At 37.7% G+C, this 13,839-nt stretch overlaps 1 protein-coding gene across 2 annotated transcripts in view; it reads right to left on the reverse strand.

Annotated features, from left to right (window-relative positions):
• ARHGAP42 (Rho GTPase activating protein 42) overlaps positions 1 to 13,839 on the reverse strand; it is a 316,467-nt gene that overhangs the window by 241,445 nt on the left and 61,183 nt on the right. The window lies entirely within an intron of this gene.

Genomic DNA, 13,839 nt, shown 5'->3' on the forward strand with positions numbered 1-13,839 from the left:
AAGAAAGAAAGAAAGAAAGAAAGAAAGAAAGAAAGAAAGAAAGAAAGTCAGTCACTAAGGTTGCTGATGGAGTGGGGAGAAAGGGAGGGGAAAGCAGCCAATCTTTGATTAGAAAGGATCCCCAATGTACAGACTACAGAGCAGGTAAGGAATGTGTTTTGATCTCCTAAGGCCACCTAAAAGGCTGTTTATGAATAACCTCATGATTTATAGGGGACCTCAAGCTAAATATAATCTTCAATCCTGGCTTCAGTCTGAACAAAGTCCAGAATGTGACTAAATCCAGAAGAATTCTTTATTCCTGGAGAGAATAAAGAAAAGCCCAGAATAATGAGAAGTAAATCCCTGGGATGCAGCCTAACAGAGTGATTAAGAATGCACTCTGGAGCCAGGCTGCCTGGGTGGAAATCCAAGTCCCACCAAGTACTTGCTATGTGACCTTGGGCAAATTATTTAACTCCTCTGGGCCTTTGTTTCCTCATCTGTAAAGAGCGAATAACAATTGCATAACCACCTCACACAGTCGTTTTAAGGACTGAGTAAACTAACATTTGCAAAGTGTTTAGAACCAAGCCTGGCACTTAAAAAAACACTGTTTAAGTTTTTTAAGTAAAATTATAAATCAATCTGATAGTGCAGCATCAGAGGCTTTAAAGATCCCATCTCTCGTGAAACTACTCTGATCATTCATACCAAACTTTCCACATAAGTCTGTGCCAGTAGCAGAACATATTTTTCTGGAATTCACTCTATAACTTCATTTAGTGGTATCTCCCATGAGTTCAAGTCCAATACCTGAACTCTTACATTTAATTCAAACAACAGAAGCCAAGAGAAGACTCTCTCCTTAACAATGTTTAGCCAGACTCCTCTGAGCCCTTACCATGACTAGGCTTCTACCTTGGCTCCCAGTCCTCACTGGCCCTACATAGTCCAGTTTTATCAAGAATCTTGCCAAGTCAGTTTATAGAGAATTCCCCACTTTGGATACAGGATCAAAATCTTCATCCCCTACCTTTGTCCTTGGCCTACCTTCACCAAGAATCCTCCTTCCTTTGATGTCTCCTACTAGTAATTTTCCATTCCAATCAAACATCCCCCTAACCCAGCCCCAAGCCTGCCCCTTGGCTATAAATCCCCACTTGTTCTTGTTGCATTCAGGGTTGAGTATGATCTTTCTCCCCTATTGTGATAGATAATCTTGACATTTTTAGCAGTTTTTTTTTTTTTTTTTAATTTATTTGACACAGAGAGAGAGAGAGCACAAGAAGGCAGAGTAGCAGGTAGAAGGAGAGGGAGAAGCAGGCTCCCCGCTGAGCAAGGAGCCTGATGTGGGGCTCAATCCCAGTACCCTGGGATCATGACCCTGAGCTGAAGGCAGTTGCTTTTAACCAACTGAGCCACCAAGGCACCTCTAGCAGTTTTGAATAAAGTCCTCCTTAACATTTTAACTGGCGTCAGAATAGTTTTTTCGTTAAGAGAACAGTTTGGCCCCATGCCTAGATATGACCCCAGGATTTACTGTGGTAACCCACCATTCATGAAACCCCAAGCACCTATCAAAGTTAAGTACTCATGAATGAATAGGTCTTCAAACACTTTTTTGTGCCATTGTGATCCAAAGAACTCAACAACACCCTGAACAAAGACAATTCTGAAGCTGACAGGCCTTAAGCTTCAGAGAGGCTTTTTTAAAAAAAAGTCAAAATATACACACAAGAGAAATTAAAAAAAAAAAAATTATTCTCTGGAAAGATGATGCTACTCGTAGATTACACCTCTTCCCACAAAAGGGCTAAAACTTTGGGTCAGCTGCATATTCTTCTTGAGAATTACTTTCAATTTAAGAGTGTTAGAACGTTCTATCACCTTAAGAATGGCTCTCCATTGGGCTTCCAGAAAGAAAGATAAAGAGAGCCTTCTTAATGAATTATTAGTCAATGAAAAAACAAAGGCTTCATTAGAGCTAGACTTCACCAATTACCTTTGAGCCCTTGGACAATCATTTATCCTCCCCAAAAACTATTTTTCTTATCTATACAACAGAGAATTAATACTGATCTCAAGGGGTAGTTCTAAAGACTAAACAAAATATGTGCCTGGTACATACTAGGCAACTCAATAAATGGCATCAGTTATTATCATTCAAGTCCAACTTATAAAGGTGGGAAGGTTGACTGGCCTTCCAGACAGAAGGACACTATGCAAAAGTATGCATTTATCTGACAGTGCACAGTGCACAGTGCACAGGTAGAGAAATCTGGCTATGGTTAGAGAAATCATAATACCTACATCAAATGTTATGAGAAGACAAAGAAAGAAAGTAGACTCCTGGGATAATTTTAAGTCAAGCTGTATGTGGGTACTCTCCCTGAGACAGGAATCACATTCCATTTAATGTCCCTTTATTTTTCTATGTACAATATAAACGCTTATGGTAAAATGGATTTGAAATCACAGATGCAATTCCTACAGCAGAGTTGAGATGGGGGATAGTGTATATGGATGAATCAGGATGCTTAAAGAATTTTATGAGATATTTTTCCTTCTCTCCCCTCCTCATCACTAGTTCCTCAGAGTTTCCCCTCATACACAATGAGCTATCTGGAAGCTTTGTCCTAGGGAACTCTAACACAATATCCCCTAATCGACCATTTCTTCCTAAAATACTCTTTGCTTCCCATGGCTTTGCTCCTTGACTAAGAAAGGTAAGCTGCTTTGTCCTTATGCAGACATCACAGTGGATGCACTGTAAGAATTCCTGTTCCCAAACAAGAACCTAGAAGCCCACTTTATAAGCTATTCTTATCAATATAGCCAGTGATTGAGAATGTGAGTTCTAGTGGCAGAGTAGGAGGGCTAACTTCCTGCCTCTACCAATCAGTGACATAACTGTGGGCAAGTTCCTTAACTTCTCTGTATCTCAGTATCCTCATTTGTTAAGTGGAATAGAACCTGTCTCTCAGGGTTACTGTGAAGAGAAAGTGAGTTAAATATAGATGAAGAACTTAGAACAGTGTCTGGAACACAATTAAGCACTCAAAAGGTATTGGCTATTTCCATGTTAAACATCTTAGAAAAGAAAAAAAATAATTCAGGAACGAAGGTGGCAGCTGTTAGACCTTAGATAACTTTGGAAAAGCCCAAGAAAACCATCTGCTGTTGACAGTAGTTTCAAATTCTCTCTTGGTGCACTGCAATCAGGCCATGACAATGACAACCTGATTATTCAGTATTTCTGTGTAAGAGATAGGTGTCTATTTCAACCCTGGAATGAAGAATGCATGCTCTCTCCATAGTCCTTTCGGAAGCATAACAAGGCAGAATCACATTTTAAAAACTTGGTTCTCAAGTAATTCAGATGATAATTCCAAAAATAATGAGAAGTTCGAAATATGACTTATTTTCAACTTCAAGTGTCTGGGTTCTTGACTTTCCTTTTATTTGTTCTCATTTTCTAAAAACCAAAGTAATAATCAGGTCAAAAATATTATCAAGGTAAAGAACTTATGATATTTTCTGCCAAGAATATTGATCAATCTTCAAAATGAGGAATCCAGCTCACTCTCTTGGCTCCATCTTCCTCTGAAATAGAACACACAACACCTTTTTTTTTTTAAAGATTTTATTTATTTATTTGAGAGAGAGAATGAGAGAGAGAGAGAGAGAGAGAGCATGAGAGGGGGTTGGGTCAGAGGGAGAAGCAGACTCCCTGCTGAGCAGGAAGCCCAATGCGGGACTCGATCCCGGGACTCCAGGATCATGACCTGAGCGGAAGGCAGTCGCTTAACCAACTGAGCCACCGAGGCGCCCCGCACAACACCTTTAACTGACTTGAAACCACATGAAAAACACTATTCCCTAATTGTCTAAAGTTTCTGAATAATGGCCAGATGCACGATACAGAAGTACTGGTTCTAAAACCTTTTAAATAAAATTGATTCACATCTGACTATAAAACCTGATTTTAAAAATTCTACTGTTGAATTTTAAAGTGTCAAAATGTGTAATGATAAGAATCTACATTTTCTCTTAAGTACAAAAAGAAAGATCAAGCATATAAAATATGACAAGCAAAGAGTTCTAGTTTAGGCAAGGGTGTCTCTTTCTCCCTATTTCTACCCAACTATCAGAACTTGAGAACAAACAAGAAAAAGATCCCAGTCAGAGCCACCTGGCCACATTCTAAGGTGAAGGTAGAGGAATAACATTTACCAGCAAGCAAGGTTGTACACAGTAAAGACACCACAAGTACTACCCGTACCACATCTTTTCCATTTGCCTAACCTACAAGTTAAGCAAGGATGCCTTCACGTATATTCACATTAAGTTGAAAGAAATTACACTGGGCTTTAATTAGTCAGCAGTGTTTTTATATCAAAGAGTTAACCTGTAGCGCCCATGATTAGATGATGCTAATGAAACACTAAAACTTCATTTCATTAGAGAAATAAAACACACTTAGTAAATAATTATAACTCTTCTTATACATTAAGAGCTACCTTTTACTTTAGAAGTGTTAATGGGATTATTTTTATAATGTTAGCTCGGAAGTGAGCTATATTTATGTCAGAGTCCACCGATACAAGGCAGTTCTTCCTGCAACCCAGTTGCTCTGAGATTAGATTTAAGACTCACAGGAACAATATATCCCAGACGTATGTGTTGTAGAATTATCTTTACACTACCATGCAGAAGGCAGATAGTACAAAGCAATGGGAATAATGGGTAAAAACAAGATACATCCTTTCCTCCAAAAGGGCACAGTCCATAGGAGCATCAGGCAAGTAAATAAATCCTATCATAGGTCAATAGATAAAGTCTCTTATAGAGGTTAATAACGCCATCACTACAGGTAGTACTTACTATGTGCCTTACTATGTACTTTTCCAAGCACTTAATGTAAATTAAACCATTAATTCTCACAACAGTCACATAAAGCATATATCATCACTCTCATTTTACAGACGAAGAAACCAAGGCACAGGCAGGTTAAGTGGCTTCCCCAAGTTCGTGCAAGCTAGTAAATGACAGAACCAGATTTTCAACCCAGAGAGCTTGGCTCCAGAATTCCCACTCAACCACATTGTCAAGACTGCTCTGCACATCAAGATAGCAAATAAGAAGGCACAATCCCTTCTGCTTGAGTGCATGGGGGGAAGGCTTCTCAGAATAATCAATGAAAATGGAGACTTAAAAGACGTGACAACACACCAAGCATGGCCAAGTTAACAAAACATATAGAATCTTCCAAAAGGCATCTTCTACCTATATATCCAACCTCACCCATCAAGATTCACACCAAGCTGGGGTACTGGTTATTACTAGAAACAACCATCCAGTCTCTTGTACCTATGTTTATATTGTTATTCCACCTTCTAGAGATATAATCTTCTCCATAGTCTCTTTCAATATATCTCTCAAGCCCCCATTTCCCCCAAAAAGCCCTTCCTGATCCCTTCCAATCTGGCATTATCTCTTCTTTCACACTTTCCACTGTATGTTGTGACACACTTGCTGTGCTTTCTCTATTTTACCTTTTACCCTGTTATCCATAAACCTAGTCTATCCACCCTATTTTCAATAACGTAATAAAGGTAGGAAGTTCTACCATCTGTGAATACTATCCAAGTATCCAGCACCATTTCTTATATACAAGAGCTCAACTTTTGAGAGCATAAATTTCTGTGAGGTGAGTCAATACTCAAACTTTCCAGATGCCTTTCATCTTCCATTCTTCCCACTCTTGCAATCCCCTAATGTGGCTTTTTCAACCAATGGTAAAACATGGGTTGTCCATTTTCCAAAATAGTAATAAATAATAAAATGTTTTACTATTTACAAGAAGCTTTGATATACATTCACAATAATGATAGCAAGAGTGTTGATGTTTTACTATTTCAAAGTTCTTACATATTTTTTCCTAATTCTCACACAAAGCTATGAGGGCTGATGCTCTGAAAATTTAAGTAATAATTTAATTTGCCCAAAGTCTAAGAGCTGGACACCAATCTGGACAGGTCTTCTGCTCCCCAAATTTGAGGTTCTTTCTGCTGCATCCCATAGCTAATTCCCAATGACTAACAAGCATTAAAATCAGGGAAGGTGTGCCCTTTAACAACATCTCACTAATCCCTCACCTGCTATATAAATTCCAAGATAGTAAGACTCCATGTATTGAACTATATATAAGAGCTGGTTATGCTTATTATCATGGAATAAGCTAGCAGCGGACATACATTAGATGGTCATTATTAAACACCATGCTAGAAGCCAAAGGAAATTCACATCATTCTTATACTTTCTAATGCTACAAGATAACTGAATAATAGTCTAGGTGTTAAGCTTCTTGAAGGTAGGTATATATTCTTCATCTCATTTTGCCCTTAGTGCCCAATAGAAAGCAGACACAAAAGAAACCAGAGGGACCAGAAAGATGTAAGTGTACACCAATGCATTAATATAAGAATCCACCGTAGGGGCGCCTGGGTGGCTCAGTTCCTTAAGCGTCAGACTCTTGATTTCGGCTCAGGTCATGGCTTCAGGGTTGTGAAACTGAGTTCCGCATTGGGCTCCACACTGGGCGTGAAGCATGCAAGATTCTCTCTCCTTTTCCCTCTCCCTCTGCACCTCCTGCCTCCCCTCCCTTAAAAAAAGAGAAAAGAATCCACTATAGATCAATTACCAAAAAGCTTATGGTACTGGGAACACACATGAGTATAACTGGAAGCCTTAATTCACTAAAAATCATACTGAACATTACACAGAAGAATGTGTTCAGAGAATTATCAAATAAACCTGGGTTTTTAACACCTGCAGTTATGTTTCTAGTGTTTCTCAGAGAATTACAAATGTCAGACTGCTAGATGGAGAAAAGTCAGAGGAAAAAAACACTAGGTGTGGGAAAGTATTATAAAAACACAATGAGACCTTATCAATAAAAATCATTGCTATGGCTCTTATTTGAAAAAGTTTTTAAATGCCCACTTTGTTATTTTCCAGTCTACATAAATGGGTAGAAAATACTGGTTGTCTAGTATTAACAATTAAAGAAAAGTCTTCATAAAGAAGGCCCTGGACAAAGCTTAGTAACAGTAATAGCTCAATATGTGTTATGTTGAGCTAAAGTGAAATTGAGTGACTTGCAGTAATGGGATCAAAGATCTTTCCTTGTGAGCCTTGAGAAATGCTGCCGTGTAGCAATAGCCTTGATCACAGGAGATAACTGGAGACAAAAATCACCAAAGGGCAATGGGGTACTGATGCTGTTCTTCATCCCTCTGGAAATGCAAAAAGAACAGACTACTCTAGGCCACTAAATTAACTTGCCGTGTTTGAGGATGAAATAACATTGTTTTGTCACTGTAAAGTTGGCCTAGCTTTAGATGGCCTCATTCATTTCTATAACAGATGTGTATTCAGGGTATTACTTCTGCATCATGCACCCTTGTGGCAGGCAGTGTAAGTCAAAGCATCTGTTTTCAGTGATACTGAAGTCTTATGTGATGAACGTACTCAGATCTGGGAAGAAGTCCTTCATTAGAATCAATCATTCTTTCACGTCGTGAATTAAGTGTGTACAAGAGTCTAAAAGACATGGTCGCCAATCCAGGGACCTCCATCTATTGCAATATGTCTTAGAGCAAGCACTTAGCCTCTCTGAATCTCAGGTTCCACATGTACAAAAGAAAGATAGTAAACCCTTGCAAGACTGTCATGAATATTACGTGAAAGTGGCTTAGCACAGTGTCTGGTACAGAACAGAACAAACTTGAAATACTGGTTCTAACAAATGTTAACTATTAAACCACTATTTATTAGGATGGCAAATGCAGAATATGAAATATTTTCATTGTAAGCACAACATATTTAGTCTGCGAATTAAATTACTATCTTCAGGACAGCTTTAGTGAAAATAAATAGTGGTGCTGGCCTCTAAAGACCAAACAGTTTGTAATCCCATAAATGATATGTGTCTGGCAAGTAGTTCCAGAAGATTCCAACCTAAAAACAAACAGGAACCAACAGTTGGGGAGATTTTATCCACAGTTTCAATAAAGCTACAAATTCCATAAAAATTAAAAACGAAAACCCACAAAGACTTCACTGCTGCTTGAAGTGAAGTTAAAAATAGAAAAGTTCAAAGGATGAAATAAACCACCCATCTTTCTACCCTGGGGAATAAAGCTTGAAAAAGGAAGGGTGATGAAACAATGGCACACTGCAGTTCCTCAGGATTCTCTCCCTTCCTCAGTGAGCACTCCTTTTCTCTTCCTCACACTCTTTCCTTCAGGAGGGCTTGTCTTTAGTCACGTTGTTTTACCTCAATACTCGTTTTCTTTTAAAAAGTGCTGTATATTTATATGCAGGCAACTCCTCCATGGTGATTTTAAGTCTGAATGCTGGACTTCCAAGCAAAATTGAATAAAATATCCCTCTTGCCTTTTTTTTTTTTAATTTAAGTTAAAAAACATGGAATTCCCCAACATGGAGACTCTTGCAGCTTTCCTAAGCTTCCCAGCAACACATGATGGGCTGGCAAGTTTTTGTGGGCATCCTGGTCTGCTTTCCCACCCATGACCTCTCCCTAGTCCAATCACTCATTTCATACTACTTGCCAGGCATCTACAACTTAGTCTTATCAGCAGACTCAGCAATGTGAAGTGTTTTATTGTTCTACCCTCACCTCCAGCCCACTTTTCTTTTGACTACCTGAAGTATGTATCTATCCAAGATAATGACTGGGAAGAGTATCCGGTGTTACTTTACCTTACCCATCACATAGCAGCCTATTACTAACTCTTAAAACTTGCTTTTTCAATCAGCCCCTTCTTGGTATCATATACCAAACACATTTGTGGTTAAATCATGATTGGACTAGGTAAAATGTCCTTCTTAAACCACCACACTAAATTGTTACCTACTATGCAATTCAAGCATATCATCTTTCTTCTAGGTTTTTCAGGCTATCTTTTTTCTCAAACTTCTTTGCATCCTCAACATGCCTGCCAAACAAACCACTCTAAACTTGAACTCTTTCAACATGGATGAAGTTATTCCCTATGTTGGAAAACATCCCTTTGCTTTCTGTTAGGACCTTCAAATGTCTTCAAATAAGGAAGTACTCACAGCTCCACTGTGAAGCTTCCTCATACCTCCAAAGAGCAGTTGGCTATACTTGAGAATGCAGCATGTAGCTTCTTCAAGTCCTTCTAAAGCACCTTTAAAACCTGCCTCTCTAGATTAATCTAAAAGCCACCCCTAAATAATCCAACCAGAGCAACACATCTGCTGGCTTACAGATACAAATACTGACATACCTTATCACACACAGCAGTACCTTAGGAGTCACAAAGCTTCCTGGTGCTTAACTTTCATTATAAAACTGGGAAAACGGATGTTAAATAGTTTTATCCTGTTTCACATTTTTTAAAAAGCACATATTATGAGTAAAGCAAGAATCAAAGGACTTAACTTATACCTTGTTACTTCCATCAAAGCAGCCAGTTTGGGCCATATCCTCAAACTGAAGGTATACTTTCCCCTCCCCTAACAGAAAATTTTGAGAAGTACTACATTACTATAATATACCTCCTTTTTGGATGTCTATTGGCATACCCTACAATTTTGCATTCTATTATTATACATATTTGTGTCTAAGCCCCATAACCCTCATCAAACAGTAAGCCTGTGGAGGGCAGAGAACCTCTCCAGTCTTTACTGCATCCAGCAAAGGAAGCTGACAATAAACCAATAGAATGCAGGAATTCAGAGTATTTAGGAAAGGTAAACTAAGGCTTTTCCAGGACTGACAAAAATCAATTCCAGATAAGAAATGATTTACTCACAGACTTGCCTCTAGCTATAAAAGGTGCTAAGAGGAATGGAGAAAAACCAGAGTCCCAGCAAAACAACACACCTAATGATCTGGTCGTCAAATCAAATACATGAAATCTGAGAAGCCACAGAGAATAGCTAGAAGTTTCTTTCATTTAAGATATTTTGGCAAGCTGGGCAAAAAGCAAAAGCAGTGGAAGCTGACAAAAGCAGCCCAGATATTTTTAGGTGCTAACCTAAAATCTCACCATTGCCTTAGAAGAAATCCGACTCTAAAAAATGATTCTGGTAGTCTAATCAAGCTTGATGAGGAGAACATTCAGTCAAAAAAAATTAAGAGTTCCACAAACTTAAATCATTAGAAAGAAAGTTAGTGCGGATTTTTAGTTCCTATGTCATCGTCTAATACAAAGAAGTCCCATTAAAAAATTAAGAGCAAGGATTTTGATGTCGGGAAGCCTACTAGTTAAACTCTCAGTTTTGCTTTGTGGAGTGTTACTTAAAGTTTCAATTTACCTATCTGTTAAATGAGGATAATAATACACCCACTTCATTGTTATAATAACCAAATGAAATCATGCATGTAAAGGGCTCAGCACAGCACATAGTATGAGCTTGATAATAGTAATTTTTCTATTGTGATAGATGTGATAGGTAATTTTTCCAGAGGAAACCACTGACTAGAATAATATGTTATAGTTGGCTTTTGATTACTAAATCTACATTAAGCTCGCCTCTCAGGATTTAAGATAACTCACTATTATATGTTGGCAGCAAATTTAATGTAGCTAAAGTACCTGCCAACCAAGGAAATACTAAAGTGGTAACAAACATCATTATAGTCAAACTGTTTCTATCCCAAAAGGTAAATTTACCATTTACTCAAGTGCATTTTTCCCACCAGCTGCTTAGCACCATATACATTAATAAAAGTTATAAAAATACTCATATTCCCTCAGTGACAGATTATTATTAAAACTTCAAAGTACTGTCTCAGTGGTTAATAGATTTCTGCACATTCCAGCATTCCTTAAGAAAAACATTCCTGGACTGAATAATGAAATCTGCTTAACCAAGCGAAGAAATAAGCTAATGTATATGAACCTACAAAAATTTTCTAAGCACAACTGAAATAGAATGACCAAGAATGTGTGCATAGCTTAAAATGGCTGGCTATGTTTGTGACAACATATTTGGGTTTTTCACTACTGTATTTTTATTGATTTTCTTTGGCCAAACAAAAGTGTACAATATCATGTAATAACATGGCTATACAGGAACAATATGGTTATGGGAAAAGAATTTTTTCATTTAGCTACATGACTAACATCCTCTTAAAGATTGGAAATATTTGATTATGAATAGTAATTGAAAGGCAAATACATAAGCCTCTATCTTATACAAGATGTAGAAGTATGCTGGCATCATGCCTGGTGTTCCAAAAAGAAACAGAAAAGAACAACTCTGTGAAACAGGGTGGAGTTTGGGCTGCCAGAGAATTAAAGGCACAAAGATCATTATTCTCCATGCACACAAAGTTTTTGTAAGTTGCTTTCAATAGACTTGTTATCCTACATGTTTACAGACCATTTTTCTGCTGTCCTACCCCATTTTGAAACACTAAAGCAATTTTTTTCAGACTATTTCAAGAAAGCTACACTTTAACATTGTAGACTCCATCGTACACCTTTATAGCCAATTCTCCACTTACTCCATCTTTAAGGTATCACAAGAGACAATTTTGATGGGATACACTGTTTTATTACTGTTTTGTTCTAAATTCCCAGTATTCTGCTCTTAATAAATTTATTTACTACAGCCATTCACCACCTTCAATACATACAATGAGATTTTTCAAATCATAATTACACCCCCTTATCTCACTAGAACCCTACCGGGGAAACAGACTAAGTAATTATCACCATTTCACAGATGACGAAACTAAGGCCTTAGGTTAAGTGACTTATCCAAGCAATAGAATTAGGGCTGGAATCTTAATCTGCTGTGTCCAGGTCAAACTTCTTTCTACACCACCTTAAATAAATATTCCTCTTACACTTAAAATTCTACCATATGAGCCTTAAGTCAGTAAAACAATTTTTTTCAAAACAGGATCATTTATAATTTTCCTTTTTTTATTTTTCTCACTTAAAAAAAAAAAAATCCCTCATTCCCATACCATATCTCTCCATTATGTAACTATTTTAACTGCTGGTGTACTGTGCATTTACATGGAATGGTCATTTATAAAAATGCCTGTGTGGCTTTGAGGAACATACATCATATTTAAAGTATTGTTCTATTTTGGTGTGATTGATTACATTCATCAGAAAGCATAAAGATGAACCTCAAATCTTTTATTTCAAAAGAAAACTCATTCACATAAATGCCATGCTGTTTGAGTTACCAACATGTATACACGCCAAGATCTGTACCGTCAGAAACTGCCTGCTGTGATTCTGAACAGCTAAGACTCATTTAGCAACCAGAACTGAGGAATTCCAACTGTGTCGACTTGTGCAACTAAGTCTGGCCATACAGCTTCCCACACTCTGGAAGGCACATTGTCTCTAATTATTTTATTGCTGCAAATAAAAGGGACTTCTCATACAAATGACACACATGATTTATGCCAGGTTTTTATTAGGCAACACACAGCCAGTCCATGATTAGGTCACCATTCAATTCAAAAACTTAAATACATATGTGGTTTTCAGCTCCTTTGACCTGGTATTTTTGTCTTCTTGCTTCAGAACTTACGAATATCAGTTCCTCAGCCATGTACCAAAATTTTAAGGTGATTTTTATATAGCACAGTTCATATATTCTGATGCTAAATTGTTAAAAAAAAAAAAGGCTAAATTGTAAGCCCCCCCACCCAATTTTAAAGACATTAAAATATAAAAACTGTACACCATGTATTTTTATATTTTATACTTTGTTCAGTCACACTGAACAACTGCATCTTTCAGAGCATCTGAACTGTCAGGTGAAGAAAAGCATTATCCCTAACCTCAAGAAGCTAATAGCCTAACAAAACAAATAGCACACAGGGCACTCCTTCCATTGCCTTCTCCTATCTCTTAAATGCCACAGAAACCTAACACTATGAAAAGTCTGTTTTAGATATATGCAATCTGTGTTGTCCCTGACTGCTAGGAGCAGGGGAAATAAATCCATTCTCTCTAGCTTAACTTCTCATTCCTTGGTCTTATTTCAAGGGCCTGAAGGCTTCATGCCACCCAGTCCCTTGGGCTTGTTTCTGGCAGAGGCTCCAAGTCTAAGAGCTGGAGGGCTGCTACCAGCAGGTAGGTTTGTGAGCCACCTGATATTCCTAGAAATACTGAAACAGGGGGATTGTGCACAATATTTTAACAAGGCCTCTCCAGATAACAAACAAGATAACCAGGCACTGTAGTCTCTATTTTCAGAATGAAAATTCTTAAAATTATACAACTAAGGAATGAAGTTTTATGTATTGCTGTTTCTCTTTGTTCCACATGCTCCCTGACCACAATTTTTGAAATACAGAAAATTCTCTATAACTTAAGATTCACATTTAGCTCCAATGCTGTGCAATGTAGGAAGCCAGACCATTGTGATTCAAGGTCAGCAACTTTTAGAATAAATGAAGTTTGTGTACTAGTTGCCACAGGTCTTTGGCAGGGGTAAGCACTGTCTTCAGCTGATTGATGTAATAACTTAAATTACATCAGAATAGTGAAGAGTATACACAGACTACTCTGAGAATCCCTAGAAACCATGCCTGTGAGTGACTTGTATCTGCTATAATAGCAACATTAGAAAAAATTACAATGAATATCAGGCTAACTTACCACCTAAATTATTAGATTACAATGAAATTAAATTTTGTATATCTTTAGTCACATCCCCTCAAACCAAGGTAATAAAGAAGTATTGACCGGGGCACCTGGGTGGTTCAGTCGTTAAGCATCTGCCTTCAGCTCAGGTCATGATCCCAGGGTTCTGGGATCGAGCCCC

The sequence above is a fragment of the Callorhinus ursinus genome, unplaced genomic scaffold (assembly GCF_003265705.2).
Source record: "Callorhinus ursinus isolate GAN/ISIS: 27379988/994484 unplaced genomic scaffold, GSC_fseal_2.0 scaffold19, whole genome shotgun sequence".
Lineage (NCBI taxonomy): Eukaryota > Metazoa > Chordata > Mammalia > Carnivora > Otariidae > Callorhinus > Callorhinus ursinus.